The 12743-nt window shown below is 38.8% G+C and overlaps 1 long non-coding RNA gene across 2 annotated transcripts in view; it reads right to left on the reverse strand.

Annotated features, from left to right (window-relative positions):
- Nucleotides 1–467: 467 nt before the first annotated feature.
- The window catches only part of LOC108391468 (uncharacterized), a 217425-nt gene continuing 205149 nt past the window's right edge, over nucleotides 468–12743 (reverse strand). Inside the window, exons 4-7 of one of the 2 annotated variants that reach the window (XR_012130187.1) lie at nucleotides 8096–8395; nucleotides 7256–7482; nucleotides 1437–4399; nucleotides 468–1134 (exon numbers count right to left, since the gene is read on the reverse strand). This is a non-coding gene — a long non-coding RNA (uncharacterized lncRNA). Of the gene's footprint in view, nucleotides 1135–1436; nucleotides 7483–8095; nucleotides 8396–12743 lie in introns of both variants that reach the window. The other variant, XR_012130186.1, reaches the window with a different exon arrangement.

Genomic DNA, 12743 nt, shown 5'->3' on the forward strand with positions numbered 1-12743 from the left:
TAAGGGTCTTGGGGTTCTGTGTAGCTTCGGTGATTCTTCTGTTTCTCTGAACCTTCTACCCATTGCCCTTTCTATCCAAAGAGGTCATACAGAAAGAAAAAAATCTGTTCCTGCTTCCATATGGCAGTCCATGAGATATCTAAGGACAGTTATCATGTCCTGGGACTTCTTCTTAGCAATAAGAATAAATGCCTCAAACTGTGACTATTTTTCAGGAAAATACAAGTTTATAACAAATGATCCTAAACTTTTTGAAGAAAGTCTTTAATTTGAGCACTGGGATTCCTAGGGAAAAAAAAAATTCTATGTCCAGTGCTTTTCACTGCTGCCTATCTCATAGGTTCTCTGTGGAATAAATAACACTCTATTTCCTAGTGGAACACAGAACCAAAACAAAAGATTCTAAACAACAATAACAATAACAGTAGCAACCAGGATGATGATAATAGCTAACTTTTGACTGCTTACTATGTGCATTGCTCTAAACCCTCAAATAATGTTATGACATTTATATATAAACTATATATAAATAGAGTTAAATCCATTTGTTTCAAAAGTGATTAAGGAGAGAAAGAAAAAAAGAAGGGACTCCATATTCCTTAAGCCCAGTTAGGTTGCTCTATGTATTTATTGCCTATATTGCCTATTGCTGCTGTAACAAATTACCACAAACTGAGTGCTTAGAACAACATAAATTTATTACCTTACAGTTCTGAATGACATACTCCAGTATGGGTCTCAGTGGGCTAAAATCAAGGTGTGAACATGGCTGTATTCCATTCTGGAGGCTCTAGGGGAGAATCTGTGGCTTTGTCTTTTTCAGTTCATGGAGGCCACCTGTATTCCTTAGCTCTTGGTCCACTTTCTCTGTCTTCCAAGTCAGCAGCCACAGGTGTAGTCCTTCTCACTTTCCAGCTCTCTGACATTTCTTCCACTGTCCCATCTCTCTTTCTCTCTTATCACAGCTGGAAAATATTCTCCACTTTTAAGGACCTGTGATTAGATCAGGGCAAGTGGCTAACCTATGGAAATCTGCCCATCTTAAGGTCTGTAGAGCTCATCACATCTGAAAAGTCCCTTTTACCATGTAAATTTCCTAGAATTAGGAGATGAACATCTTCAGGGTTCCAGTTCCTCCGTATGACAAGCAAATATGCAATTTCATTTATACTTCCCAGGAAACCCCCAGGCAAATGTATTTGTTACTTAACAAATTACCCTAAAATTAAGTGATTTAAAAGACTATCTTAGGGTCATGGGTCTGACTGAGGTATAGCTGTGTCTTTTCTTTCAGCATGTCTCACAAGGCTGTAATCAAGTCTTAGGCTGCAGTCTCATCTGAAGGCTCAGCTGGGGATGGATCTGTTGTCATACTTACAACATGTTTATCAGCAGGAATTAGTACCTCATAGACTTTTGTGACCTGTTCCACCTACCTGTTAGCCAGGTCCTGTCCATGAGGCTTTCTCCACAAGCAGATTTCTTCTTCAGAGTGAGTAAACAGGGAGAGTGAGAGAAAGTGTCAGCAATATGGAAGTCATAGTCCTTTATAACCTACTCTCAGGAGTAACAGCCCATCAATCTTGCCACTTTCTGTAAATTAAAGGCAAATCACTAAATCATGAGATCTAGCCCACATACAAAGAGAGAAGATTACATAAATCAAAGACTTGAATGTAAGTCATGAAACCATAAAACTCTTAGAAGAAAACTAGGCAAAACTCTCTTGAATATAAACATAAGCAACTTTTTCCTGAACATATCTCCTCGGGCAAGGGAAACAAAAACAAAAATAAACATGTGGAACTATATCAAACTAAAAAGCTTCTGTACAGCAAAGGACACCATCAGTAGAACAAAAAGGCATCCTACAATATGGGAGAATATATTCATAAATGACATATCAGATAAGGGGTTAACATCCAAAATATATAAAAACCTCACATACCTCAACATTCAGAAAAGCAAATAACCCAATGAAAGAATGGGCAAAGGATCTAAACAGACACTTCTCCAAGGAAGAAATTCAGATGGCCAACAGTTTGGATGGCCAACATCTAAAAGACAAGCAACAACAAATGCTGGAGAGGATGTGGAGAAAGGGGAACCCTCCTACACTGCTAGTGGGAATGTACATTAGTTCAACCATTGTGGAATTCAAAATGGAGGTTCCTCAAAAAACTAAAAATAGAAATACCATTTAACCCAGGAATTCCACTCCTAAGAATTTACCCTAAGAGAACAGGATCCCATATTCAAAAAGACATATGCACCCCTATGTTTACTGCAGCACTATTTACAATACCCAAGACATGGAAGCAACCTAAGTGTCCATCAGGAGATGACTGGATAAAGAAGATGTGGTACATATACACAATGGAATATTATTTAGCCATAAGAAGAAAACATCCTACCATTTGCAAGAACATGGATGGAACTAGAGGATATTATGCTCAGTGAAATAAGCCAGGTGGAGAAAGATAAGTACCAAATGATTTCAGTCATCTGTGGAGCATAAGAACAAAGAAAAAACTGAAGGAACAAAACAGCAGCAGACTCACAGAATCCAAGAATGGACTAACAGGTACCAAAGGGAAAGGGGTTAGGGAGAGTGGGTGGGAAGGGAGGGATAAGAGGAGGGTTAAGAGGTATTATAATTAGCACACATAATATAGGTGGGGCACAGGGAAGGCAGTATAGCACAGAGAAGAGAAGTAGTGACTCTATAGCATCTTATTATGCTGATGGACAGTGACTGTAATGGAGTATGTGGTGGGAACTTGATAATAGGGGGGAATGTAGTAACCACAATGTTGCTCATGTGAAACCTGAACATAAGACTGTATATTAATGATACCTTAATAAAAATAAAAATAAAAACAAATAGAACAATTAAAATATATACATATATACATTCATATATATGTAGCATTAAAAAATGAAAAGAGGAGATTACACAAGGGGGTGACTATCATGAAGAAGGGATCATTGGGAGCCATTTTAGAAGCAACCTAGCACAGTGTTTGCATCAGTTAGCTATTCCTGTGTAAGTCTGGGGAGAGGAAATCCTGGGGCAAAATACCTCTAAAAACCTATATCAGTCAAAGGTAGAAATAAAGTTTAAAATCCATTTATTACTTACAAACTGCAGTCCAGGGCCCTCTCTTTCCTGCTCCTGCAGAAGCAAAACTGGCCCTTCCCCTCACCTCTCAGGTACAGATAAGCCCTCTGTTGCCCAGGTAATTACCCATTGTTATGGAGATGAACTTCTCTCCACCCATGAGGAATGATGCAAATGCCCTAAAGCCATACTTCTCTCCACCCCTGAGTGCCTGTTGATATGCAGATATACTAAAGCCAGGGGAGATAGTCTGGAATTATTACAATTTTACCCACATGCTGCATAACAAGTCACCATAAAACTCAGTGGCTTAAAGTAAAAATTATTCCTTCTAATTAACATGTCTGTGGATCAACTGGGGCACAACTTAATATCTCTGATTCAAGCTGCAGTTCCTACTGGGCCTTATTCTTTCCTGTGGACTGGGTGTAAATTGCTTCACTAGAGCCAAAGATGAAGAGGCTTAAAAATCTTCAGGAAGTCCTTCTCTGGGAAATAGCAGAAGTGCAAGAGGAAAGAGAGCCATGTGATAACTCTTAAGATTATCACACTGCAAATCCCCCTCCATATCCTATTGGCCAAAGTAAATCTTATAATTAAACTCAAAGCAAAAGAACAGGAAAATATATATCCCACTAGATTTTCCTTTTGTGGGTGCAACTGCAGTCATAAGGTAAAGGTCAAGGATACAGGAATAGTTGAAGAATTAGGACTAATATTTCTGCCTCCCATAGCATTGTTACCCATATTTTACATATACAGAAATTATGGTGCAGAGAAGCTAGCTGAAATGCCCAAGGTCACAGAACTCAAGATCCGATGTGTCAGTTCAAAATTCATTTTCCATTGTTTTATACCACAAGACCTCAAGATGTATTCTCTGAATCGTTTCTTTCCAAATAAAGGAGTTTACAAATTGGCATCTAAAAATTCCTTTTGCAAACAGTCATCAGAAATTCCATTTTGCATTTCTGCCTCCTGTTTCACTTTATTAGCCTAAATTTGTAACATGGGCAGGAGCATGGAGACAAAATTGGCTCTGAAAATGAGAAAATGGATTTTCTTGCTATGCCTCTGCATTACAAATGGTCCCAGTCCATGGCAATCATGACTGCACCTGGAACAGTGCACAGGCCCCATGAATAATCCATGTTCCTTACACGCTCCTCCCTGCAGGGCTGACTCAGCGACTACTCTCCTACTTTCTGCAAAGCAACAGCGGAGTATAGGTCAGGTGAAGTGTGAGGATGCAGCAACACCCGGAACGTCTGGCTGGATCTGGGAGGCAGACAAGGGACTTAAAAATCTAATTAGAGTTTAAACAGACTGCAACACTTCTCTTAGAACAATCCATTCCCTTCAAGATTCAATCTAGACTCCTTTATGTGGTCCACAGGAGCTTTTATGATTTCACCACTACCTATCCGACCAGACCCTTGTACTCCCATTGTCTGACCTTTAACTTAACCCCTTTTCCCATCCCCCAACCCTCATACCAGCTATACCTAACTATTTGTATTTTCCCCAAAGCAAACATATTATCTGCAATCTTTTGCATTATTGGTCCCTTTTCCTAGAAAACTCTTACTCCCCTTTGTCCCTTATCTGAATTTAATTCCTCCTTTCAGGACTAGCTCAGGGGTCACCTTTTGCAGAAAACCTTTCCTAACCTCAGTCTCACCCTAGTGTCCTGCTCTCTTGGGGTTAGAGGCTTCTTATCTATGAAACGTTTTGCTCTTATAGTCTTTATCAATCTAAATTAGAATCACCTCTTTATTTGTTTTCAATCCCACAAACATTGAGCCCTTTAAAACTAACAGTCTTAGTTCTGAATTCACATTGTTCTTGGCACAGTGCCAAGCAGTCATTAAATGTTTGCAGAAGAAAAGATTGGGAAAGAAAGGAAAAGGGAAAATAGGAAAGGAAGGATGGAAAGAGGAAAGGAAGTAGGGAGGAAGAGAGAGAGGGAAGAGGGAAGGAAAAGGTAAAAAACTAAGATTGTGTAAGGAATATATTTCTTAAATTGCATATGGCAGCATAACTATAAGGAGCTGTATTCATTTTCACCTGGAAAATGCTGACACAGGGCTTACTGTTCTCAGGACAAGCCTGTGTTTCCTTAAAGCCTTTTACTCAGGTAGCTCAGACCCACTGAAGTCCTTTGTAAATTGAAGCAAGATAAGTTTTTAAAGAGTAGAACCTCTTAGCAAGTTCCTCAGTGTGCTCCAGTGTGATCAATAACCAATCCAGGTGACAAATTAATGTTAAATACAGTTTGAAGAAAGGCAAGAAAAAATGTAGTAGGAGAGGGCTAGAGAAAAGTCTCTGTAGAATTGTGTTCTCACAGAATGCGTAAGGACCCTGCTGGGATTCTGTGAGTAAGACGCACGGGGGCTAAGATGGACTGTGGGTTGGTGTGGAGATGATCGGTAATCTGACAGGTGGGAGGACCCTCCGGAAACGAAGTTCTCTTTTCTGCTGTAGAAATTGGATTCCCAAATCAATCTGAACAAGAGTTTCCAGGTAATAGTTCCAAATGCCTATCTCTGCTGTTTTCGCTTCAACACCATGACTGACTATGATTGCTTGATGGTTTTGAAGCTGCCTTTACACTCTAATAATTGCTTTTCCAAATTGCAGCTGAGGCATTAGCATACCTGATAAGGCTCTTAATTGAAGTCTTAGTATAACTACTTGGAAAACACATCCTTGGAAAGAATAGTCTGAATAGAAGATAGATCAAATATATTCTGCAATTATTCTTTTCAGTCACTATGATAAATGCTTCTCCCTACCTTCCCGCCTTCCAAAAAAGTCAACAACTTTATGGTAGTAAGGCTTCAAAGAGTTGCTAAATCTCTAAAACCTTTGCTTTTCTTAAAAAAAAATGTTTTATTTTTTGCTGTGATATCACTTAGCATATAGCTGAAGAGAGTTGCAGTTGTTATGAATTAGGGTTGCCAAGTTCCTGACCCTTGCCCCGACTTTGAAACAGTATTTATATTTGAGTTGAAACAGCAGTGAACTTAAACCAGCTTACTAGCTGAAATCCTTTGAGCCTCAGGATTTTTCTTTTGTAAAAGAGGAGAAATAACTTCCTTTTACTGAACTGTTGTGAGAATCTAATAAAATTTGGTGAATAAAAAACAAAGCAAAAGCTAAACTCTTCTGTAAGGTTGGGGAACTATGGATCAGAATTATAATTGTGGATTGGAATTAGTTGAATGGAGCCAGAAAACAAAATGTATTAGTTTCTCCTGGCTGCTGTAACAAAATACCATAGATTGTGTGGCTTATATAACAAAAATTTATTTTCTCACAGTTCTAAAGACTGGAAGTCCCGGAGTAAGTCCAGCAGGGTTTGAGTTCTGATAGAAGTTCTCTCCCTGTCACCTCTGTTCTCACATGGCCTTTCCTCTGAGTGCAGAAAGAGCGTTCTCTGGTGTCATCCGTCCTCTTCTTATAAGGACACCAGTCCTATCAGTTTAGGGCCCCATGCTTAGGACTTGATTTAACCTTTATCATCTCATCACAGACCTTCTCTCCAAATACAATTGCATTGAAGGTTAAGGCTTCAACATTCGGATTTGGGGGTCATGAGTTTTCAGCCCATAAAACACAGGTTACCAATAGACTCCTCTTCAAAAGTATCTTCTTTTACCATTTACAGAAATCAGACATGGTTTTGGGTTCCACTTATCATGTTTTACACTGGTTAAACATCAACCTCAAAGACATCTCACTGCAGAACTAATACCTGTCTCTTCCCTGTATCTTCTACAACTCTCCTCTCCACTAACACTTAGCTAATGGTTACTTGTCTGTTTCTTTTAGGGGTGGAGGTTCCTCTAGGTCAGAAGCCATATATTATTTTCCATTTTACATAGCCAAATCATTGAAGATTCTCAATATGATGTGGTGAAAACATGACTATTTTTAACTTTTTTTCCATTAACACCTTCAACTTCATTCTGATAAATCACCCTTTCCAGTTTCTTTACAACATCTTGGGAGATTTTCATTTCTAATCATTTTTCATGACAATGTACAGCTTAAGTCTTTAATTTCAAAACTGATTTGAAACTTACCTCTTCTCCTTTTCCCAACTAAACCTTGCGCTGTGATCTTACATACCAGAGTAGGAGGTCAGAGATGAAGCTGGGTAGCCTGGGCTGTGTAATCCATGCAGGGAAATGGCATAGCTCCATGCAGAATATGGAATGCTTAACTCCAGGGAGCAAGATTCATACAGTCACTGTAAGACCCGCTCTGCCCATGGTTGTCCAGGACACAATATGCACAACCACTGAAGGGAGCCCTGAATGCATACTCTTCTCTTCCCTCTTCCAGGTTTAATTATTCTTGGGTTTGGTAAGAACACAAAGAAAAAGAGAGGAAGTAGGTGTCATATATAACTCATCACATTTGATAATAAATGTAAAGGGATCCCATCTATGGCCTTACACTGATTTTGTCTGGTGCATCTTTCCACAAATAATAATAATAACAAGTATAATAAATAATAAGTATAATTATAATGATGAAATGCTTCTTGAGTACTCACTACCAGACTTCACAAACTCTAAAATATGTTCTTTCATATTCCAATATTTTCTGAACTGCAGTGTAGTTTATAATCGATAATGTATCACAGTTTAATTGTAAGCATTTTTTTTCTAAGTGGTACATAAAAGAATGGTGAATGCAACAGCCAATGGCCTCTGAGAACTGAGGAAATGCAGAATGTGAAAGACACAGTTCTAAGCACTTTCCATGTACTAACTCATCTAATACTTGCAGTACCTATGAGATCAACTATGACTATAATCCCACTTTACTGGTGAAGAAACTGCGATAACAAGGCTAAGCAAGCTGCCCACACCACTCACACCTAATAGGTGGAGAACACAGTGAACTTTATGTAGATGGGTACATTGTGGGCTCTTTTGGAGTGGCATTTGACTTCTTCCTCACCTCTTACACCTCTGAAGAACACCTCAGAAAGGGACAGCAATGTCTCCTTCAGCCACAGCAGTAGAACATTCCCCAGCCGTCCTCTCTAGGTGGATGTCTCCCTCCATGCTTGGCAGTCTCCTGGACACCTCCACCCTCTTGCCATCACTCTCCTTTTGGGGCTCTTTGACATGGAGCCACATGAGCTGCTATGGTCTTCCTTTTCACTGTCCTTATGACTGGACAGCCAGTATTCTATTCCGTCTTTCCTTGGCTTCATAGTTCACTTGGCTTCAACAAACACCCTATGTCCAGGAAATCCTGTAAAGAAAAAAATAGCATTCTCTGTACCAAGTAAACCTCTCGCTTCTCAGGTTCACTCATCAAACACCCTCAAAAACTTTCCACCAGTTTCCACAGATAACATCTAAATAAGGCTAAAGTTTTTTCAGCTTAGTAAGTTCACTCATCCAGGGAGCAAAATTTCATTCCCCACATCTCGGAGCATCTTCAAATAGTTCCTTAGATTTCCTTCTCATTCTCACCTCCACTCCTAGCTTTCAGATGAATGGCTTCACCACTGGGAGGCATGCACCCTTCTCTGTATCCACTGCCCTGGCACTCTGAACACAGCTCTGTTCTAAATTCACAGTTGTTTCTTTACCTGGCTCCCCAAACCATGAGCTCTGGAAGGCAGGACCTGTGCATTATTCTTTAGGTTCCCAGTTTGTAGAACAGTGCCCACTGCATGAAAACCACTTAGTAAGAGTTTTGTTGTTATTGCTGCAATTTTTAGTGAATGAATACCCCCCACTGGATGCTGAACCCAACCAGCTACATAACCTTAAGGGATTTTCACATCTCAGAACCTCAGTTTTTCCCTCTGTAAAGAAGAGATAATAATAACAGCTGCTTCCCTGAGCGCACTATCATAATATCACTAATACAAACACAATGGATGCATTTTGTTCCTTTTCTTTACTGGCCCTTTTCAAATCAGCACTATTGATAACTACATCTTAAAACTCTCTGCTCTCTTCTTTTTTATTTTTGTATTTCCTATCTTATTTCATTTCATCACAGCTACAGAGTCACCCAAGCCAGAAACCTGGATGTGATCTTTGAGTCTACCCTCTCCCTTATCCACCACTTCCAATCAATTACCTCTCAATCAATTACCGACCTATCATACACTTTGACTTTTAAATATTTCCTTTATTTTCCCATTGACTCTAGCCTAGTATAGGCCACCATCACCCCTTGGGTTATTACATCATCATATCAGCAAATAACTCATCTCTCTACTTCTCACTCTCACCTACTCCAATCCATTCTCTATGCCAGTGTCATAAATCTGACCATGTCATTCTGTCCCTGGAAATGCTTCATGGCTCCTTGCCCTTTATTAATGGCTGACATTCACTGAACACTTGCTACCTGACTAACAAACAACTGTGAGGTAGGTATTGTTATTATTCCCATTATGCAAATGAAGGATAACAACTCGGTAGGCTATCAGTATTTCAATTGATTTCAAGGTTCTTAATAGAAGTATATATCTCTATATGATATTGCCCCTACTTGACTTGAAAGTCTTGCCTTAAGTCTCATGTTTCAATAGTACCAAACTGCTTTCCTGCACATTCCATGCTCCAACTTGACTCAGAGTCTTTGTTCATGCTGTTTGCATGACTGAAATTTACTTTCCAGGCAAGCCCTCTTCTCTTTTCCTAGCCTCTTCTGCCCCCCAAGGGGATGAATTCTTCCTGCTCAGTGTCTGAGATTCCCATTAAGTATATTTGTCACTGTATTTACTATGATAGATGACAGAGAGAGAGAGCTATATAGATATATATGTAAATTTGTATACCCCTTTTTCTCCCAACATAGAGATAATAATGACTATAAAACAGTACTAATAATATTGTACTGCTAATAATAATAATGTGTCAGTCAGGGAATGATGACACAACCTTAAAGTGTGCATGTGTTAATTCCTAATGAGGTTAACTTAAACCAATGATATCAAGGAAATTGGAGCAAGCCAAGAAAATGAAATCTCTCTCTTTCTCATTTCTTCTGGAATGTTCTGAGGCCTGGGATCTTTGTATAACCTGACTGGAAATGTTTCATGAGGCCAAGTGTACCCAACTCCTGAGAGATCTGGGACACATATTTGTGGCATTTATAAAGCAATGAATAATGAATAACATCACCTTGCCTTGCTTGCCAACTCCCAGAACATGGAATATGCATTGAGTCAAAAAACAATACATGACATTGTATCTCAACAGCTAGAGTACCTAGGTCAAGTATGAAGAAGTGAAAGTAGGTATGGCTCCTCACATCCAGGGACCCACTTACAGAATTTTGCTTCCCATCCCAAATGTTCTTGGAGATGGGATACACATCCACCAAGGAACTCAATAATGGAAAGTCACAAACACTGTGACTGACCCAGCTACTTTAGCCATATCCTTCCAGTGGATGAATAAGCAAAGAAAACAGTTACTACATGATGAGGGCAGCAGGGAAGAAAGACCATATATAGAACTTGAGAAATACACTGAAGGGTCTTTAAATATTTCCATGCTAAGTAATAATCGTTGATGGGTAATGACAGTAAACATAACCCAACAAGATCCCTTAAAGGTTAAGATCCCTTAACTGCCTAAGGGTTAAGGGATCATTCCTATCAGGGATGAAGGCCTGTTTATCCCACTAGGCAACTAATGGGACTAGCTGCTGCTGAACGATGAGGAAAATCTAGACTGATAAAGGATGGATCTGCATTTCTCAAGAACAGTCCCTAGTGAGCACCTACCATGTACCAGAATTCTTCACATCTTTTAGCTCATTTAGTGCTCCAAATTGATATAGGATCATTACTATACATTTATAGATAATAAAAACTGAAACCAAGAAAGAGAGAATGGAATCTCAGAATGGACATTTACCTAACTTGAGTTAGAAAACAATGCTGAGTAAATTATTTAACATATCTGAACCTTTTAAATGATGGTAATTAACAGGAAATGCCTTTCTTAAAGGATTATTGCCAGGGTGAAAAGCAAATTATGCTATAGATGCTATTTTCCATATATTGATGAGGAAATTCAGATTCAAAATATAACTTTTAATAGTGCTATGTAGCATCTGTCAATGTACTACAAATTATATGGTACAACTGTTGAAACAGTCTCTGAAGCAACTGCCTGCACAATTTATACTACACCTTACTGTGGATATTTGGGCAAAGGCAAAGAAGAGTTTTCAGGTGTCCTAATTCTGGTCTGCTGTGTTCTCACAACACAATTGCAATGGCAGCTGGTAGGAATCAATAATGAAAAGTATGTTTTCAAAGGCTTGAGTAACCTGTCGCTTTTCAAAGGAGGCCAGAGCAGATGAGAGCATCAGTGTGTTAATGTGAACATAAAGTTTTCCATATTAATAAGAAGCCCTTGGCACTTGATAATCCTCCAAGGACTTTCATTTCTGTTGATGGGTAGTACGTAAGGTTAATTATGTATACTAGATAAAAGAGTAATAGTGTGTGTGCAAATGATGCTGACATGCCTTCATTCAAATCAAAAAGCATTTGTGTTGTTAAGAGTAAGGTCAAAGGAAGACCCAATAAGAGCAGTGAACAACAACACAATAACAACAACAAAAATTATTCACTTAGTAGGTGTAGGACTCAGGCTAAGAACATAATGTAGAATTTTGTGTAAGAAGTGTAAGGGTAACCTTACACACATGCCCAGACTCTTGTACTTCTAAGCGCCCTTACCTTCCCTAAGAATATTATGAATGGTTGAACATTTTTTGGAGGAACATGCTCATTAAGCATGAAATGTGGAATGTGATACATACATAGTTGGGTCTTATGATGTTTCATCAAAGGACAGTGTTGAGAAGGGACTGGAATTCAAGAAATCCTGTAGGTTTCACTGGCTCACATAGGTGCACAACTAGAATTTTAAAAAGTGAAGCTACATGAACAAACCCACAGAGATTAGATTTCCCAAAGGGGGTTCAGTCCCATTTGTCTAAGCATGGGAAATATGTGTGGAAATGTTGTTTTTGGTAAAATTGCAAGAGGACTTTGAATGCTTTGTGGGCATTTGTGAATATTTAGTAGGCTATGAAGATTAACTAAGATTCTTGACCAAATTGCATGATGTGAAATATATTTTAGGAACATTAATCTTGCCACAGTGTGTAGGGAGAATTGGAGTGAAATATGCAAATAAATAGGACAATCAGTTAAGAGATAAAAGTACTATAGACTATACTATAGTCCAGTACTATACTACAGTATAGACTCATTTATTTTATTCTCAGTTCTCATGTAATGTTATGGAAACCTGGGGTTGCCAGATAAAAGACCTCCAAATAAAAAGTAGGTATCCTTCCCACTCTCAGAAGATCTCATGATAAAAGGGAAGGATAAAGAATTCTGGGTAACAACATTGTTGCATGGCAGAAATTGCTGGATGTCATCCAATAAACATTTGCGCCCCTCCTTTCATTTCATTCTTTGCCCCCCTCCATTCTTTTCAGGGTAAAAGAATGAACCCTGAAATTATTTGAGATATTTATCAATGAATCTAGCTTAAAGACAGCATTTCCTAGACTTCTTGCAGCTGAGTGGTTAATTTTAAAAGAC

This window comes from Manis javanica, chromosome 4 (assembly GCF_040802235.1).
Source record: "Manis javanica isolate MJ-LG chromosome 4, MJ_LKY, whole genome shotgun sequence".
NCBI classification, from domain to species: domain Eukaryota; kingdom Metazoa; phylum Chordata; class Mammalia; order Pholidota; family Manidae; genus Manis; species Manis javanica.